Source organism: Hypanus sabinus, chromosome 15, assembly GCF_030144855.1.
Source record: "Hypanus sabinus isolate sHypSab1 chromosome 15, sHypSab1.hap1, whole genome shotgun sequence".
In the NCBI taxonomy this organism is placed as follows: Eukaryota; Metazoa; Chordata; class Chondrichthyes; order Myliobatiformes; family Dasyatidae; genus Hypanus; species Hypanus sabinus.
The window spans coordinates 39,514,105-39,520,104 of NC_082720.1; positions in this window are offsets into that span (position 1 = coordinate 39,514,105).

Genomic DNA, 6,000 nt, shown 5'->3' on the forward strand with positions numbered 1-6,000 from the left:
GAGACAGGCTAACTGCTATTGACATCAATAGATCTGGGGTCGAGAGGGTAAACAGCTTTAATTACCTCAGCATATACATCACTGAGGATCCCACATTGTCTGTACATATCAGCTGGGTGGTGGAAAAAGCACAACAGCACCACATTTGAAGAAATTTGGTATGGGCCCCCAAATCCCAAGAACTTTCTACAGGGGCACAATTGAGAGCATCCTGACTGGCTGCATCACTGCCTGGTATGGGAACTGTACTTCCCTCAATCGCAAGACTCTGGAGAGAGTGATGCATACAGCCCAGCACATCTGTAGATGTGAACTTCCCACTATTCAGGACATCTACAAAAACAGGTGTGTAAAAAGGGCCCGAAGGATCGTTGGGGACCCGAGTCACCCCAACCATAAACTGTCTCAGCTGCTACCATCTGGGAAACGGTACCTCAGCATAAAAGCCAGGAGCAACAGGCTCTGGGACAACTTCTTCCACCAGGCCATCAGACTGATAATTCATGCTGATACAATTCTATTTCTATGCTATATTGAATGTCCTGTTGTATGTCGTATTTATTATAAATTACTATAAATTGCACATTGAGACAGAGATGAAATGTAAAGATTTTTACTCCTCATTTATATGAAGAATGTAAGTAATAAAGTCAATTCAATTATTTCTGTTCCATTTATTACACTTCAATGTTCTGCTTCTTCCTATAAATTGACAATGATCAAGGACCTGATGATCTTTCACTCTGCAATAGTGGCAGTTCTTTACCTGATCCTTGTCAAAAATAACTAGAAAATAAAAGACAGTCAAAACACAGAAAAAAAATCAGACTAGTCATCATTAAATTTCCTGCTTGTAAATATTTTGCTCAAATACTCAGTTACTGTTTTTCAATCTTCTGTACAAATTCTTAAACATTAAAATTATAGCTGAAAGATTTTAACTAATCGTTTTAGATGTCTTATCACAGAAAAACATGCTTGAGAAATGGAACCGGTAAAGAGTCAATTTCATCACACTGCATGATGGCACCATAAGTGACTAGCAGTGTGATAGGTTAAGTTTCAGGAAGAGTGGTTGAGAAATAATAAGTAAGTTTTAATTTTATAGATAAAAGATGCTTAGAAGATACAAACGTTTGTAGTTTACAAAACGTAATTCATAAACAACCTTTATTTCCAACAGAGCATTGGCACATTAACAAAGATGTCTGATTTTATCAGATCTTTTGGTAGCTTTAATTCCGTTAAGTCAGGCAATGAGGCATTACTCTACAATATTATGGTGATAATGATTGTAGGTTAGATTCCTGAAACCTGAAATATTTTTGTGCTGCAAAGCTATGTTGTCCATAGCATAGAAATTGATCTTTCTGCCTACTGAGTCCAATAGAAACCATGGAAACACAGACCCTTTGACCCACGAAGCTGTGCCGAACATGTCCTTACCTTAGAAATCACCCAGGCTTACCCATAGCCCTTGATTTTTCTAAGCTCTCTGTACCTATCCAGGAGTCTTTTAAAAGACCCTATTGTTTTCACCTCCACCACTGCTGCCGGCAGCTCATTCCACGCGCTCACCACTCTGCATAAAAAACTTACCCCTGACATCTCCCCTGTACCTCCTTCTGAGCACCTTAAAATTATGCCCTTTCATGCTAGCTATTTCAGCCCTAGGAAAAAGCCTCTGACTATCCACATGATCAATGCCTCTCATCATCTTGTACACCTCGATCAGGTCACCTCTCATCCTCTGTCACTGCAAGGAGAAAAGGTCAAGTTCACTCAACCTATTCTGATAAGGCATGCTCCCAATCCAGGCAACATCCTTGAAAATCTCCTCCACACCCCTTCTATGGTTTCCACGTTCTTCTTGTAGTGAAGCAACCAGAACTGAACTCAGTACTCCAAGTGGTGTCTGACCAGGGTCCTATATAGCTGCAACATTACCTCTCGGCTTTTAAACTCAATCCCACTGTTGATGAAGACCAATGCACCATATGCCTTCTTAACCACAGAGTCAACCTGTGCAGCAGCTTTGAGCGTCCTATGGACACGAACCCCAAGATCCCTCTGATCCTCCACATTGTCAAGCATCTTACCATTAATACTATATTCTGCCATCATATTTGACCTACCAAAATGAACCACTTCACACTTATCTGGATTGAACTCCATCTGCCACTTCTCAGCCCGGTTTTGCATCTTATCAATGTCCCACTGTAATCACTAACAGCCTTCCACACTATCCACAACACCCTCAACCTTTGTGTCATCAGAAAATTTACTAATCCATCCCTCCACTTCCTCATTTAGGTCATTTACAGAAATCACAAACATTAGGGGTCCCAGAACAGATCCCTGAGGCACACCATTGGACACCGACTTCCATGCAGAATATGACCCATCTACAACCACTCTTTGCCTGTCTCACTGGAATGTATCTATGCATAACCCCATGTAAATATCCCCTGAACATTTGCCACATTTCTTCCATACATTTCCCTGAGAACATCTGTTTCCAATGTATGCTTCCAAGAAGCCTGATAGCCTCATATTTCCCCTTCAATTAAACACTTTCCTAACTTGTCTGTTCCTATCTCTCTCCAATTCTATGGTAAAGGAGATAGAATTGTGAGAGACTTGATACCTGACTAGGTTCATTTCCCATTACCAGATCAAGTACAGTCTCTCCTCTTGTAGGGTTATCTACATATTGTGTCAAGAAACCTTCCTGAACACACCTTGCAAACTCTACCCCATTTAACCCCTCACTTTAGGGAGATGCCAATCATCGAGTGTCCACTTACACCAATCCAACACTAATCTCATGTTTTCTTTCCCCACATTCCACTCAACTCTACCTCAGGTTCCACCTCTCACCTGCACACCGGACACCATTTAGAGTGGCTAATTAATCTCTCAATAACATGTTTTTGGGATATTGGAGGAAATAGGACTTCTGTCTCATGATCACAAACATAAGAAAATCTGCAGATGCTGGAAATCCAAAGCAGCACTCTCAAAACACTAAAGGAACTCAGTATGCCAGGCAGCATCCACAGAAAAGAGAGAACAGTTGATGTTTTGGGCTGAGACCCTTCATCAGGATTGACAAAAAAAGATGAGATCAGAATAAGGCGGCAGGGGAGGAGAGGAAGAAGAATATAGAAACATAGAAAATAGGTGCAGGAGTAGGCCATTCGGCCCTTTGAGCCTGCACCGCCATTCAGTATGATCATGGCTGATCATCCAACTCAGAACCCTGTACCTGCTTTCTCTCCATATCCCCTGATCCCTTTAGCCACAAGGGCCATACCTAACTTCTCTTAAATATAGCCAATGAACCAGCCTCAACTGTTTCCTGTGGCAGAGAATTCCACAGATTCATCACTCTCTGTTTGAAGAAGTTTTTCCTCATCTCGGTCTTAAAAGGCTTCCCCTGTATCCTTAAACTGTGACCCCTCGTTCCGGACTTCCCCAACATCGGAAACAATCTTCCTGCATCTAGCCTGTCCAATCCCTTTAGAATTTTATACGTTTCAATAAGATCCCCCCTCAATCTTCTAAATTCCAGTTAGTATAAGCCTAGTTGATCCAATCTTTCTTCATATGAAAGTCCTGCCATCCCAGGAATCAATCTGGTGAACCTTCTCTGTACTCCCTCTATGGCAAGAATGTCTTTCCTCAGATTAGGGGACCAAAACTGTACACAAAATTCTAGGTGCGGTCTCACTGCAGTAGAACCTCCCTGCTCCTGTACTCAAATCCTTTTACTATGAATGCCAACATACCATTTGCCTTTTTCATTGCCTGCTGTACCTGCATGCCCACCTTCAATGACTGGTGTACAATGACACCCAGGTCTCATTGCATCTCCCCTTTTCCTAATCGGCTACTGTTCAGATAATAATCTGTTTTCCTGTTCTTGCAACCAAACTGGATCACCTCACATTTATCCACATTAAATTGCATTTGCCATGCATTTGCCCACTCACCTAACCTATCCAAGTCACCCTGCATCCTCTTAGCATCCTCGTCACAGCTAACACCACCACCCAGCTTCGTGTCATCTGCAAACTTGGAAATGCTGCATTTAATTCCCTCGTCTAAATCATTAATATATATTGTAAACAACTGGGGTCCCAGCACTGAGCCTTGCGGTACCCCACTAGTCACTGCCTGCCATTCTGAAAAGATCCCATTTACTCCCATTCTTTGCTTCCTGTCTGTCAACCAATTCTCTATCCACATCAATACCATACCCCCAATACCGTGTGCTTTAAGTTTGCACACTAATCTCCTGTGTGGGACCTTGTCAAAAGCCTTTTGAAAATCTAAATATACCTCATCCACTGGCTCTCCTCTATCCACTCTACTAGTTACATCTTCAAAAAATTCTGTAAGATTCGTCAGACATGATTTTCCTTTCACAAATCCATGCTGACTTTGTCCAATGATTTCACCTTTTTCCAAATGTGCTGTTATCACATCTTTGATAACCGACTCTAACACTTTCCCCACCACCGATGTCAGACTAACCGGTCTATAATTCCCCGGTTTCACTCTCCCTCCTTTTTTAAGAAGTGGGGTTACATTAGCCACCCTCCAGTCCTCAGGAACTAATCCAGAATCTAAGGAGTTTTGAAAAATTATCACTAATGCATCCACTATTTCTTGGGCTACTTCCTTAAGCACTCTGGGATGCAGACCATCTGGCCCTGGGGATTTATCTGCCTTTAATCCCTTCAATTTACCTAACACCACTTCCCTACTAACATGTAATTCCCTCAGTTCCTCCATCTCACTAGACCATTGGTCCCTTACCATTTCCGGAAGATTATTTATGTCCTCCTTAGTGAAGACAGAACCAAAGTAATTATTCAATTGGTCATGTCCTTGTTCCCTGTGATCAATTCACCTGTTTCTGACTATAAAGGACCTACATTTGTCTTGACCAATCTTTTTCTTTTCATGTATACATAAAAGCTTTTACAGTTAGTTTTTATCTTCCCTGCCAGCTTTCTCTTATAATCTTTTTTTCCTTTCCTAATTAAGCCCTTTGTCCTCCTCTGCTGTTCTCTGAATTTCTCCCAGTCCTCAGGTGTGCCGCTTTTTTTTGCTAATTTATATGTTTCTTCTTTGGACTTGATACTAACCCTAACTTCTCTCATCAGTCACTGGTGCACTACCTTCCCTGGTTTATTCTTTTGGCAAACTGGGATGAACAATTGTTGTAGTTCATCCATGTGATCTTTAAATGCTTGCCATTGCATATCCACCGTCAACCCTTTAAGTATCATTTACCAGTCTATCTTAGCTAATTCACGTCTCATACCTTCAAAGTTACCCTTCTTCAAATTCAGAATCATTGTTTCGTAATTAACTATGTCACTCTCCATCTTAATGAAGAATTCCACCATGTTATGGTCACTCTTACCCAAGGGGCCTCGCACGACAAGATTGCTAACTAACCCTTCCTCATTGCTCAATACCCAATCTAGAATGGCCTGCTCTCTAGTTGGTTCCTCGACTTGTTGGTTCAGAAAACCATCCCGCATACATTCCAAGAAATCCTCTTCTTCAGCACCCTTACCAATTTTGTTCACCCAATCTATATGTAGATTGAAGTCACCCATTATAACTACTGTTCCTTTATTGCACACATTTCTAATTTCCTGTTTAATGCCATCCCCAACCTCACTACTACTGTTAGGTGGCCTGTACACAACTCCCACCAGCGTTTTCTGCCCCTTAGTGTTATGCAGCTCTACCCATATCGACTCCACATCCTCCAGGCTAATGTCCTTCCTTTCTATTGCATTAATCTCCTCTCTAACCATCAATGCTACCCCACCTCCTTTTCTTTCCTGTCTAACCCTCCTGAATATTGAATATCCCTGGATGTTGAGCTCCCATCCTTGGTCACCCTGGAGCCATGTCTCTGTGATCCCAACTATATCATATTCATTAATAACTATCTGCACATTCAATTCATCCACC